Below are 13886 nucleotides of genomic sequence, written 5' to 3' on the forward strand. Positions count from 1 at the left end.
CTACTCCTAAGATCAGTAAACTGAGACGACATTCGGAGAACAACATTTGGAGAGCAGGAGCAGAATTAGCTGTAAAGAGTAGGAAAGCATGGATCCACTTTGCCTCATGTTATCATTTGTGCACAGACTTGTTTGACGAAAGTTGACAACAAACTGTGTCAAATTCAAAACTGTCAAAAGATGAGAGGACACAGGCCATCAAGTGTACTGCAACCCTGACAATATTAACTAGATTTACTACCAGATAGTGCTGGGCGATATGACGATATATATCGTGTGGACGATAGAAAAGTGTCTATCGTGCCATTTGTCTTCTATCGTTTCTATCGTTTCTAACCCGAATTTTACAAATTATTACATAAAATATATCATTAACCCTTTACAACCGGTCAGAGCAGGCACACTCCGTTTTCCCTAACTATTTTTAAATCCCTGTAGAACTGTAACCACGTAAGGTAGTGCAATAATGTTTTTTTTTTTTGCATATGAAACCGTAGGGGTTGTACTTACATCTTATTCCATTAGCTTGCCCTAGGTCACGGTTTTCTTCCACATATAGCTTTGCAAAAATTGCATAAAAAGCGCTTCCAGCAACAAAAACATAATATTCCAGACTTGCAGCAACAAAAACATAATATTCCAGAAACAGGCTTTGCCAATCCGATCAGCTGTTCATAACACTTCCTAGTTGGAATATAAGTCAGCGCAACTATCGCATGTCCGCCATTACCTGTCCGAAACCGGAAGTGACGTCACTTTCGCGGAAAATGTAGTTTTTTAAGCTTCAAAGTCTATGTTGGTGTTTTTAAAAGTCATGTTTGACTTTATGCTCTTCTGTATCGTTTCTGGGATGCTTAGAAGTCAAATTACACTGTTGGAAATAGTTTATTTTGATGCACATGCTGTTTTTTTGCAAATTTGCATTTATTTATTTTCATTTATATATAAAAATTTGTGTATCTCAAAAATAAAACTATGAAGACACTCAAAATAAATAAATGTAAAGATAAGCTCTGGCGGACTTGGTTCTATGGTAGGTCTTAAAGGGTTAAATAGCCTGTGCAAATATATTAGTGTTGTCTTCTCACTATACATGCTCTGAACTTTATGCAAGAGAAAATAAAGTATAAAAAAATGATATTTTTCGCAAAGAAACTGTCTTGTGGTTTTGCAACATGGTGCTGCTTTACATGCACCCGGATTTGCAACACACTTTACGGTAACTCAAAACAAAGACTGCACCCTCTCCACTCGCTGTTTACAGACTGCATACTTTCCAGATGACCACAGGTCATGTGGTATATCGTGATATATATCGTTATCGTGATATAAAATAATTCATATCGTGATAAATATTTTTTCCATATCGCCCAGCACTACTACCAGACTTGCCTTTTTTGGAAATAAAATGACATCACTTCACTGTTTTATTATTTTCTTTGGACATTTGTTTGAAACGTGGTCATGACGACCAAAGAAATGTTCGAGTTAAGACCAAAAATGTGATTTGCCAATCACACCAAACTTCTGTTCATGTGTGAGTCCAAGTAAGTCCATATATTGCCACCAACAGCGTAAAGGCAAAAAAGAAGAAGAAAATAAAATATCCCCACTGGGTTGGCATACTGGGAAAACGTTCAAGATACCACACCACACATAAACAGTTGTTTACTGATTCTTAGATGCAATTTTGGTTTGGCTTGGTTCAAACTGCAAAAACATAAACAGATGGCTATTATCCGACAACAGCAGGGTCAACAAGGGCACATGTGACAAAATACATATGGAACAAAACTTGCAGTGGAGTAAATACTTGGGACGGAAATTAGATGACTATAACCAAATGCTATGAAGTAAGCATGTAAGACCAGCGAGGACAACAACTGTTCTGCAGACATTTGCAACAGAACTACGTGATAAAGATGTCAGTCAAGATTCATTTCATTCATTTGTTTCAACAAGAGGTGAAATCAGATGACTTAAGGAGAAAATGTGTCTGCATGGGTCTTCATTTGAACAAATCTTCTAAACCTACTCGCACCCTCAGCACTGACGCTGAAGAGCTGCAGCAATGTCACTGATTGCATGCACCGTGACCAATGCAGCTAGCATATTTGGCCCATAAGGGCCAGAAAGGCCTTGAAAAGACTACTGTGACAGAAACAAGTTTAGGACGCAGTGCACTGCAGGGGACAGGCTCCTGGAAATGCAGACACACTGTGTAGTGCTCCAGAACACTTCAGCTTTTATATAAATAGCTAATCACAGTATTCAATTATAAAAAGAGAATAAAAGCAGCAGGAGACCAGCTTGTTGTGTCCTGCAGCTGCTGAGGATCTCTTCTGTCACATGGATATGGTGACTGTGCTACTCACATTCAATTAGCCTCCATAGTAACGCTTCAGAAACCACAATTAGCCTCGATCACCCGGAAATGAGAGCTGCATCTGGTAAACACAGAGGCTCCCACTCTGCCTTTAGCCAGTGAGACTCGTAACTTTGTGAGCACTGAGCCAAATGTTAAACTGGGGTAAGCTGCTTCTTCTTCGCTGCTTTTTAAGACCCCTTTAAAATGAAAAAAGACATACACACAAGGCAGAGAGAGATACAAATTCTGTATGAAATTTAGAGTCTAAACTGTGATCATGTCTCAGGAATTGATACCAACCTTACAGTATTCCAGCAACATTACCACCTTAAAATCTCAGTATATGGTTCGTCTTTTACACAGCCTTTCACGCCTTTTTGGCTGTGCTGCTGCTGCCATGCACTTAAGATTGAGAAATAATGAGGCATCCTCTGGGGAGGTGGATGAGGATACGACAGACCTGTGTAGAGCTGCTAGGTAGCTTGAGGTGAGATCTCAGGGGCCACAGGGACTACAAGCTCACGATTATGTTCAGTGTTTAGCTTGGACTTCCCTACAGAGTCACAGGGATCTAACTGTGGAACCCGTGTGTCTGCCACCTTCGGGAAAAGGTGAAAAGTGCAGAGGAAAAAGCAATGCAGACAGGTTTGTTTAACAAGAATATAAGAGCTTCACTAGTTTATAACAATTTAAAAAAGAATACACAGCTCAGTGAGGTGCTTCTTTTCTCATAGAGACATCTGTACAAACACATGCTGAGCTACAGGACAAAAATCACGATTTACTATATTATGATTAGCCCACAGAGTTAGATGCATCAAAGCTGAGTAAATCTGCCAGTGACAGCTGTGACTGCAGCCAGCCTTAAACACTACTGAGCAGCGACGTATAATTAATACAAAAAATATGTACAAGTGTCCACACGTGATCGTCTTTTGAACAGCAATCTCTGAATCTTTTTGTTGAACTGCATGAGCAATAAACATATGTTCCTGTGTTAGCACTCAGTGCTATCTATTTATTTATATCTTCCAGACATTTATGAAACATATGATGGGTAGGGCTGTTCGATATAACGATATTTATTGGATGACGATATAAAAACATCTATCGTTTCATTTTACACTATCGTTTGTTTCGCGGTGTCGCAAAATAAACTGTTTACGGTAATATTTTTTCATGGTTTTGATGGTCACTGTAGTGGCTATATTCATTTCTTAAAGTTCTCTCTTTCTCTTATACTTATATACTATATAACCACACTACGGACGGACAAGCACCTGTTTTTATGCGTTGTGGTTAGCAACAACGGTAAAACCATCGCGTGTCCGCTTGTTTATTTTCCACATAAACCTTTCACAATAAAGCTCAAAGATCCTGTTGAGGCTTTTCAAAATAAACTGAATCACGTGAAAGATGCAGAGTAACTACGGATGAGAAGCTAAAAGAGCCGTCAGGTGCTAAAAAATAAACCTTAGACTCAAACGTTAGAACAGGCTTTTCCTGGCAGCACGCCGTGTAATAAATACTCACAAAGAAAACAGCGGCCGTTACAACTTATGACTAAAAATGTATAGTTTCATGCATCGGTTAAAACACTCGACTCCAGGTACACGACGCCCAGCTGGAAACACTTCACGCAAGTCGAGCTGCCCGAGTTTCACAGAATTTACAGAAAATGTTAAAATTTTGTGATTTATATCGTTATCGGGACGACAGATGTCTTATATCGGGATATGAGATTTTGGTCATATCGCACAGCCCTAATGATGGAATACTCATATAAAACTAATCAACCAGAGCACTTGGCTGAGTGATCACTGTGTCCATCCTTTAAAGCCCAAAGAGCTCAGATGACTGTTTGCCAATGTAGGGTTAACGGTAGTGGCATTTTTATGAAGTGTACTACAAAACATGGTATCTTCAAATCTGTTTAATAAAATAAGAAGCACTTGTGTTTTTTGATGGTATTAAAAACTTTACCATAAAGATTTCTACATACCCTGGTATACCATAGTAGTATCCAAGCCTACTTATGGCTTTTCAGAAAATAAAGCATAAATGCAACCATCCAACCTCTTTGCTTTTTATCTAGTTCATGGTAGCAGGGGCGCCCAGCTGTCACAGGGTGAGAGGTGGGGTACACACTGGATAGGTCAACAGTCTATCACAGGGCTAACACAAAGAGGCAGACCATCATTCTCACTCACATTTGCAATCAGCAATTAACCAAAGTTTCCTACTGGTAGAGACTATTCTTTCTTCTCACATGTACATCACACCTACACTAGAATAGATTATTTTTTCATTGACAATTTGCTAATTAATAGTATAAGATCCTGCAGCTATGAAAGTATTACTGTCTCGGATCATGCCCCCCTTGTGGTCAAAATAGCTTTTCAAGGCTGCGACTCTGGAGATTGGATCCATTGCTGCTCACGGATGAACAATTTGTTTCTAACATCTCTTCTAAAGTTAAAATTTTTCTTAACGAGAATAGAACACCTGGTATGCCAAACAGGACGGTGTGGGAAGCCCTGAAGGCATTTCTGAGAGGAGAAATCATTTCAGTGGCAGCATTTAAAAGACAGTGTGCACAGCGGGAACAGAGGCTTATTTCAGACCAGATTTTAAACATCGACAGGCAGTACGCTCAGTCACCATCACCGGCACTATATAAAGAACGCTTAAGTTTACAAACCAAACTCAATCTACTTTCCACTCGACAAGTGGAAGGATGTCTGATTAGGAACAAGAGCGATTTTTACGAACATGGTGGAAAGACCGGTAAGCTTTTGGCCACTCAACTGCGTGGTATTAGGGCTAAACAAATTATAACTGGCGTAAAGGCGGACAATGGAGTGGTGACTAGGGATCAGAAGGCGATTAATGACATTTTTTCTTCATTTTACTGTAAGTTATATACATCAGAGTCCACTGTTAATGTAAAAGATTTACATGGTTTCTTTGACTCCATTGATATGCCCTTGCTCTCCCCAGAGCTCAGACAGACTCTGGAAGCCCCTATCTCAAAGGCGGAAATTCAGGCGGCAATAACATCTATGCAATCTGGGAAATCTCCTGGTCCTGATGGATTTTCTGCAGACTTTTATAAAAAATTCTCGGACGATTTGGCTCCTTTCCTTTGCGAAGTTTTTACAGAGTCGCTAGACTCTGGGGCACTTCCTTCATCATGCTACCAGGCCTGTATCACAGTGTTACTTAAGAAGGGCAAGGACCCGACTGACTGTGCTTCTTATAGGCCTATATCTCTGTTAAACACGGATGTTAAAATTCTGTCTAAGCTACTGGCGCACAGACTGGAAAAAATTCTACCTGCTATAATTTCTCCCGACCAAACTGGCTTTATTAAAAATCGGCATGCCTTTTTTAACATACGGCGACTTTTTAATATTATCTATGCCCCTGGCCATGTCGTGCCTGAATGCCTTATTGCTATGGACGCGGAAAAAGCATTTGACAGGGTGGAGTGGGAATATTTGTTTTTTACTTTAGAAAGGTTTGGAATGGGCCCCTTATTTTGCTCATGGATTAAACTTCTTTACGCAAGCCCCACAGCTTCAGTGGTAACTAACTGTCGCTACTCGGACTATTTTAAGCTCCACCGCGGAACGAGACAGGGCTGCCCTTTAAGCCCATTGCTTTTTGCCCTTGCAATTGAGCCATTAGCAATTGCAGTCCGTGGCAGTGGGGACATAAAAGGCATATGGAGGGGGGGGATTGAGCATAGAGTTTCACTGTATGCTGATGACCTTCTCTTATTTCTTTCCAACCCGCTTACCTCCTTACCTGCTGTACTTAATATACTGAACGGTTTTAGTCAGCTCTCTGGATACAAAATTAATATGAATAAGAGTGAACTGTTTTTGATTAATGAGAGGGCTCAGAATCTGGATTTGGTAAATGTTCCCTTTAAAATAGTCACAGATCACTTTGATTACCTTGGAATAAGTGTCACAGAGCAATTTAATTGTTTGTTTAAGAAGAATCTCCTCCCCCTGCTGGAACAGTGCAAGTATATGTTGTCTAGATGGTCCCCATTATCCTTATCTTTAATAGGTAGGATTAATTCAGTGAAAATGATGCTACTTCCAAAATTCTTATATGTCTTTCAATGCCTCCCTATCCTGATTCCAAAATCCTTTTTTAAATCTTTAGACTCACTAATCACTTCATATATTTGGAATGGTAAAGCTCCCAAATTGAAGAAATCTATTCTTCAAAGGCCCAAGTCGGTTGGAGGTTTAGGCCTACCCAATTTCCAGTACTATTATTGGGCCGCCAATATTAGGTGTTTGTTATATTGGAGACACTATCATCTCGAATCGTCACCACCAGTTTGGGTTGCCATGGAGTCATATTCAAGTGGGAAAATTTCTCTACCTGCGACTTTGGGTACATCACTCCCTTTGGCATCGCCTCTACCCAGTAACAATAGAGTTGTCCAGCAGTCTTTTAGGATTTGGTCTCAGTTTAGGCAGAGTCTGGGTCTCCGGGCTTTCTCACTTCAAAGCCCAGTTGCAGCAAACCACTTATTTGTTCCCTCAATGGCAGATAATGCTTTTCATAGCTAGCATAGAAAGGGCCTAAAATCCTTTGCAGACTTATATGAAGACAGACAATTTGTAAGTTTTTCTCTGATATCCACCAAATTTGGCATAGCTGCAGCTCAGTTTTTTCGCTTTTTACAGGTCAGACATTACGTGCAGAGTGTGACAGCAGAATTCCCCCAAATGCCTCAGCACAACCCAGTAGATGATTTTTTAATGGTCAACCCAAACTCAAGGGGTATAATATCAGCCGTCTACAGCTTAATTTCCAATTTACAATGCTCTTCAATAGCTGCTATCAAATCTAAATGGGAAGAGGACCTTACCTTTCATATTATGGATGAACTGTGGGACTCTATCCTTGGCCAGGTTCATAATATATCAATGTGTGCTCGACATACACTTATCCAATTTAAGATAGTTCATCGGGGGCATTGGTCCAGGGATAGACTGGCACACATATATCCAGGGGTGGACCCAGCCTGTATAAGGTGTGGGGGTGCTCCTGGTACATTGTTTCATATGTACTGGTCCTGTCCTTCGTTGTCTACCTTTTGGAAATCTGTTTTCCATACGATGTCTGAAGTCCTGCAGCATCAAATTGAACTAGAGCCACTCTGTGCTATATTTGGTGCGGTCCAGAATTTGAATCTGTCCAACTCCAGACTCAGAATATTAAACTTTTCATTACTGCTGGCCAGGCGAGCTATATTGCTGAAATGGAAAGACTCTTCTCCCCCTTCACACACACAATGGCTAAAAGATGTAATGTCCTGTATGGATTTAGAAAAAATTAGATATACAGTTCGAGGGTCTAAAAATAAATTTTATAAACTGTGGTCTCCCTTTCTGGACTTTTTTGAAAGGCCCTCAACTATTGTTACTGAGTAGTCCAAGGAAACCCCCCCCCCTTTTTTTTTTTTTCTCTTATATGAGTCTATTTGTTGTTTTTCGTTTTTGTTTGTTCTTTTGTTTTTGTTTTGTTGGGCCGCAGGCTGCCAACTATTTGTTGTTTTAAGGGTTAGGGTGGGAACAAGATTGAAATTTTGGAAAATTCTGAAGCATTTTTTTGTATACATTATATTGAAACCTTTGTTTAATAAAAAGACTTTTGAAAGAAGCCATTAACCAAACACATGTGCCTCTGGACTGTGGCAGGAAACTAGGATGAGTAAATGTGAACTCCAAAACACTCTGAACCTTCTTCTTCTAGCCCCGTTACATTAAAAGGTATTATTTACTGTGTCTGGCTTAACATACAGTAATATGGCATTGTCTGCTTTTCGAACCAGGCCTCAAAAACCAGTATTAGCAAGATTAACATCAGCCATACGTATCACGTGCAAAAAATGTAGCATTAAAAAAAATACAGCTTAGTCTAGGGTTTCAGAAAGGAAATCATCTTGCTTTCTTTAGATTGAGGCAGTTCTCTATGGTACCTAAATCTCAGGCACTGCAAATCATCAGAGAGACCACCATTCAAACAGTGATGAGGGAAGGAAAAACTAGCTACAACCTATAACTTTGTTTTACATGGTAAATCAGGTTGAGGGAGAGGATAGAAGACAAGGGTGGAGCAGATATATGAAGGTGACTACCTCCTGCTTTTTTCTTTCTATTTTAGGAGCATCAAAGCTGCCAGAATTCATTTGTACTTTCACTGCCAAGGTTTGGTCATTTGACAAATCCACATAACCTATTACAACAACCCCATGTGTTCTTCAGTTTAGTCCAACTGCCAAGGGGAGGGAATAAAAGAAGTGGGTGTAGAGAGCTGTTGAAAATTATTTAAATATGATCATGACTGCACTGAACTTTTTTTTTCCTTTCTGTTTGGCTGACAAACAGAAGCCGGATACTAAATGTGAAACTCAAAGCTTGAATATTCAGTTGTGTGCAATTCTGTCAAGGAATCTGCTTTCCTCTTAGCGGAGGGAAGCGGGAAGAGCGGGCACATCTATAGACTCACAGACACCAGATGTTACATCACGTTCTCCAGCACCATCGCTTTCTGTAAGTAACCTTTGACCCCTCGCATGTCTCTGTGGCCACCCCCACCAACTCTGTCTCTCCTGCCATCAGAAAAAAAAAAAAAAAGCTGAGGATGGCATTTGTGACTCTAGTGATAATTGCAGCCTGTGCCTCTTTAAGCTTCCTCGTTGCGTACCTGCTGACTTGTGATGAATATAACAGTTAGGTAGGAGGAAGGCGGGATAACATTACCAGTTAAACAGCATCTACTTCACTAATGCCATTGATTTAAGGTTGAAACCTTATCTTTTGAGGGCGTACACTTGGCTTCTGTTGGTGGAGATGGTTGGTAGGACATATGGCAACAGTTCTACAGGGGGTGGTGGTGCCTTGGACAGTATCACAATAAAAAATAAGCAGTTATTATGACAGTAGAATCAACAAAATCAGTTGACATAACTGTAGTAATACTTCAATAAAGGGAATCAAATCAAACTATGAGGCCAACAATTTGGTTTTAATCTGAAGTGCATTAGGCAAAAATTGTATCGGATCTGCAACGCCTAGTTTGCCAAGACTGGAGTTCTGTCTGGCTATAGCCATAGATCACAATTGGATTTCGTCTGAAATTAGAGCTATTTCAAGGAGTTAATTTAATATTCAAGACACAGTTTGAATGCATGGATGAGGAAGCGGGGCAGAGGAGAAACACCGTTTTTATGAGAGAAATAATAAGAAGGCTCCAAGCATTTTCCAAGTTACCACTGCAATTGGCTGAGCATGTCATCAACCTTTATGTGCGCTTTATGGACAAAACAACACTAATTTGAATTTCCAATGAATTTCCAAATAAGACAACCCTTTATTGTTTACATTCCTCAAGAGACGAAATTTCCAAGTGCCAGACTAAGCTGGTTCAAAGCAAACAAAAAGCAAAACAGAGGCCTTTCGAAATATACAACTGAACTTCTGATTCTTGATTTCAGGTGTCTCACACATTTAAACTTGCTCAGCTCTTCAGGATCTACAGAATGACTCAGATTGTGCTAAAGAGAGGAGCAACTTCAAGCCAAGCCTACTTATGTATACAGGAAAAACACAATTTATGAGTTACTACTGGTGACAGGTAGATGTGAAGCCAAAGGTCATTTTGTGACAGCTCCTGAGCAATGATGCAGCAGGAAACAACACAGAATTCATGGCACACAGAATTGAGAAAGACCACATTTAGACAAAGAGAGACCCCAGCTGTGTTCTTGCCTTTACTTTATTATTGAATGGAAAACTTTATCAGCTTTAATATACAAAAGTATTGAGTAGGGGTGCAACGATACACAAAATTCACGGTTCGGTTCGGTTCGATACTTTGGTGTCACGGTTCGATATTTTTTCGATACAAAAAAAATGTTCATGCTTTTTTAATTTGTCATTTATTAAAATTATAAATATATATTTTAACTCAAAAGTACAGTTTTTAAATTTAATGTTGCTGAAACGACAAAGTAATAAAAAAATAAATATCTGATTGAGAAATCCCTCATCTTTGGAAAAGAGAGTTTATTACAGAGAAATGGCTCTTTCCAAAATAAAAGCTATACTATACGCTTCTTCTGGGGTATATTCTCAGCAGCATATTAAACATATCAGGTCCCCATAAGGAGAATCATGTGCTAACGGCTGTCTAAATGACTCGGGTAAAGTCTGTAGCATGTGTGCTTGTTGTTTTTGTCTGCTTCCACTTGTCTTTGCACTAGGATGATGTCGGAGTAAATGTGCAGCCATATTCATTGTGTTCCCACTAGTGCTGTCAGCGTTAATCTGAAATGACGTTAACGCCACAACACGGCAAATCTCCGTTAACGAGCTACCGCGGCTGGACGGCGTCAACACGTTAACAAGCTAACTGCGCTAACGCAGTAGTTCCCACCCATGTAATTGAGCATTGCGTGGCACATCCGACATACTGTTTTACTTTTGTCCATGACGCGCTTACCTTCAGGGTCATACTTCACATGAAGACCAAAATAGTTCCAAAGGCCATATCTGAATGAGGGTGGGGGAGGTTCAATTTGCTATGTTGCAACGAGCTTAGCTTCTGTCTTGCTAGCTTGCGCTGCGCTCAGTGGATCTGCGCTCGACAGTGCAGCCTAGGCGGATAAGTCGAACGCAGATCCACTGAGCTCTCAACACAGACAGCATCGTCAGAAGAAAAGTTGATAAAATAAATTAAAAATTTTGTATTGTTCGATACACATGCGTACCGAACCGAAAGCACTGTATCGAACGGTTCAATATCGATACGAGTATCGTTGCACCCCTAGTATTGAGCACATTTTTACCTATGGGAATCTCTTCTATTGGTTGGTTTGAACTTTAGCTGGCCTTCACTTCCTGCATATAATAAAAGTGCTAGCTTACTTGCAGTGAGCACAGAATGATTATTCACTAAGTTAGTCTGAAAGTGGCAACTCCACACAAACACGCAGGAAGGACTGTGTTAGGGGAGAAAATAAGATGAGGGTTCTCCTCATTTCATTTCCAATAATGAGGAGAGTCTTTAATTTTTTAAAGACTCTCCTCCTAACCCCCTAACCCTAACCCTAATCTGCAATAATAGTAACAGCAAGCTCATTATGGCATTGTACAGCTCACTGTTACAGCATTACAGAGAGGAAGCATTCAATCTATCACACAAGAAAGGAAAAGAGGAGAAAAGCAGTACTCGGTTTATGTATTTAAATTGAGGAACCAGTGGGTGTGGATGCACATAATCCTAACAACACAGAAAGACCAGCTGCTTTGTGTGAGAAAAGCACTTGCCATTTATCTATTCAAGGGATGCTTTTGTCTATTATCACTTAAATGTCTATAAATGTAGTCTCCGGACTGCAAATTTTGAGTTAGAGGCTCATTCTCGAGTCAGTTTAGCAAGTTTTAAAATAAACTCTCCAGTCCATACAGCTTTCATACACAATGAATGCATCTGACAGGGTTCTACTTAAGCGTTGTTCAGTAACACAGTATTACAGAACACTGAGATATTAAACATCCAGATGAGTTTCAGTACTGTCAAATATACATATGCTTTGCTTCCAATTAAAGGGACCCATTATGGTCATTTTCTGGTCCGTGTTGTTATTCTTGGATTCTGCTGAGGTAGCTTTATATGACTTGCAGTTCAAAATAATCTTTATTTATCTTATACTGAGTCTTTGTGCCACCACTCAAACCAAGCCAATTTAATTTCTCTTCCCCACCTGTGTGCCTGAGAGGGATATATTAAAGATATCTGGACTTGATGGCAACATACAGATCCAGCGTTAACAAGCTGTCCTAAATGCAACATTTAGAGCACGGAAAGCATCCATAATTGGCCACTGTGACATCACCTATCAGTTCTGGGCTCAGCATTAATGTTGTTGGGTTTTTTTTAAGCCAAAAGTAACCATGCTTGGACAAAAAGATGGAGTGTTGACTTATGAGGAAATGCTAGCTTGGTTAGCAAGTTGTATCCATAAAGTGTAATGCACGGCTAATTATTGTTAATTATCAGACAAGTAAAACATGAGAATTTCACACACAAAAACACAGGGGTGAAGTCCACCTCAGTGACTCGCCTAAATTCAAGCAGAGATAAAGCCTAGCAGTGATAGAGCTACCTGTGTCTGGGCAGCTGTCAGTCCAAACAGCTCAAAGAGGGGAACTATCCTTAAGGAAAAACCATTTTTGCAACAAGCAGTAAACATGCTTTTTACTGCTCTAAAGTTGGGTATTTTAAATGACTTCCTTTTGGAGACAGTAGAAGAACTGCAGTTTTTGCCACTTATGCACTGGCTTCATTTTTAAGCTCCAGAGGTTCAGCGCCATGATTTTTCTGCATAAATCATTGGTTGTTTGGATCAGCAAATTCAGTTAAATATATCGTATAGCCAACAAACACAATGATATTTGAGAAGTGAAATGAAGTTTATAGGATTTACAGAAAGTGTGCAATAGTTACTTAAACAAAATCAGGCAGGTGCATAAATATGGGCACCCTTGTCATTTTATTGATTTAAATGCCTTTAGCACTAATTATTGGATATAATTATCCCAACAGAAAGATTACATCAATATTTAGTAGATCCTCCTTTTGTAGAAATAACAGCCTCTGAACGCTTCCTATAGCTTCCAATGAGAGTCTGGATTCTGGTTGAAGGTATTTTGGACCATTCTTCTTTACAAAACATCTCCCGTTCACTCAGGTTTGATGGTTTCCGAGCATGGACAGCCCGCTTTAAGTCACACCTAGAGCTGGGTGATAGAACGATAACGATATGTATTGCGAAATAACTTTTTCTCGATAGAAAAATTTAACTATTGCGATAGGCCTCATCTCTCTTGTCCTCTTAAAAAAAAAAAAGAACAGCCAATCCAAATTAAGTAGCGCAGAGCCGAACCAATCACAGCCGCAGCGTCACGTCACGTGACTTGTTACGTACAGCACAAGTGCCAAGGCGCACATGTGTATTTGTTTTTGCAGCCGGGCTGCCCAGGTAATGGAGGAAATGAGTTTGCCGACTAGAGAAAAATCAACAGAGAGCGTGAGCGAAGGTTACCGAAGAAAAAACAGATGCTGGTTCCAATGCCGGAGAGCTTGTCGAACGGAAGGGCCATAGACGTTCCGTAGTGTGAAGGTATTTCAGCTATTTCAAGTCGTACAAAAAACAGAGTAGCGCGCACTGTAAATTGTGCCGAAAGCAAGTCTGGAAATACAATAAACCGGTGCATGCTCAATCTCTGGCTGAAAGCGCTAATTCGTCATTCGGCTTTTGTCAGACTAAAGTAACTGTTAAAACTGTTTGAAAAGCTAAGCTATACAACAAGGAGAGACTGAGAATTTCCTTTTAGTTCTCAGTTTATTTGATATTGACAAAAGTTAGTCAATTTTGTCTGCTCTTCTGTAAAACAAACTAAGATTTATTTTTAGAATTAAT

General features: G+C 39.8%; 1 protein-coding gene across 1 annotated transcript in view; it reads right to left on the reverse strand.

Moving 5' to 3' along the window:
* Positions 1–13886, reverse strand: part of zdhhc17 (zinc finger DHHC-type palmitoyltransferase 17) — a 39043-nt gene that overhangs the window by 19701 nt on the left and 5456 nt on the right. The gene's annotated exons all lie outside the window — the stretch shown is intronic.

This window comes from Pelmatolapia mariae, linkage group LG17, assembly GCF_036321145.2.
Source record: "Pelmatolapia mariae isolate MD_Pm_ZW linkage group LG17, Pm_UMD_F_2, whole genome shotgun sequence".
Classification (NCBI taxonomy): domain Eukaryota; kingdom Metazoa; phylum Chordata; class Actinopteri; order Cichliformes; family Cichlidae; genus Pelmatolapia; species Pelmatolapia mariae.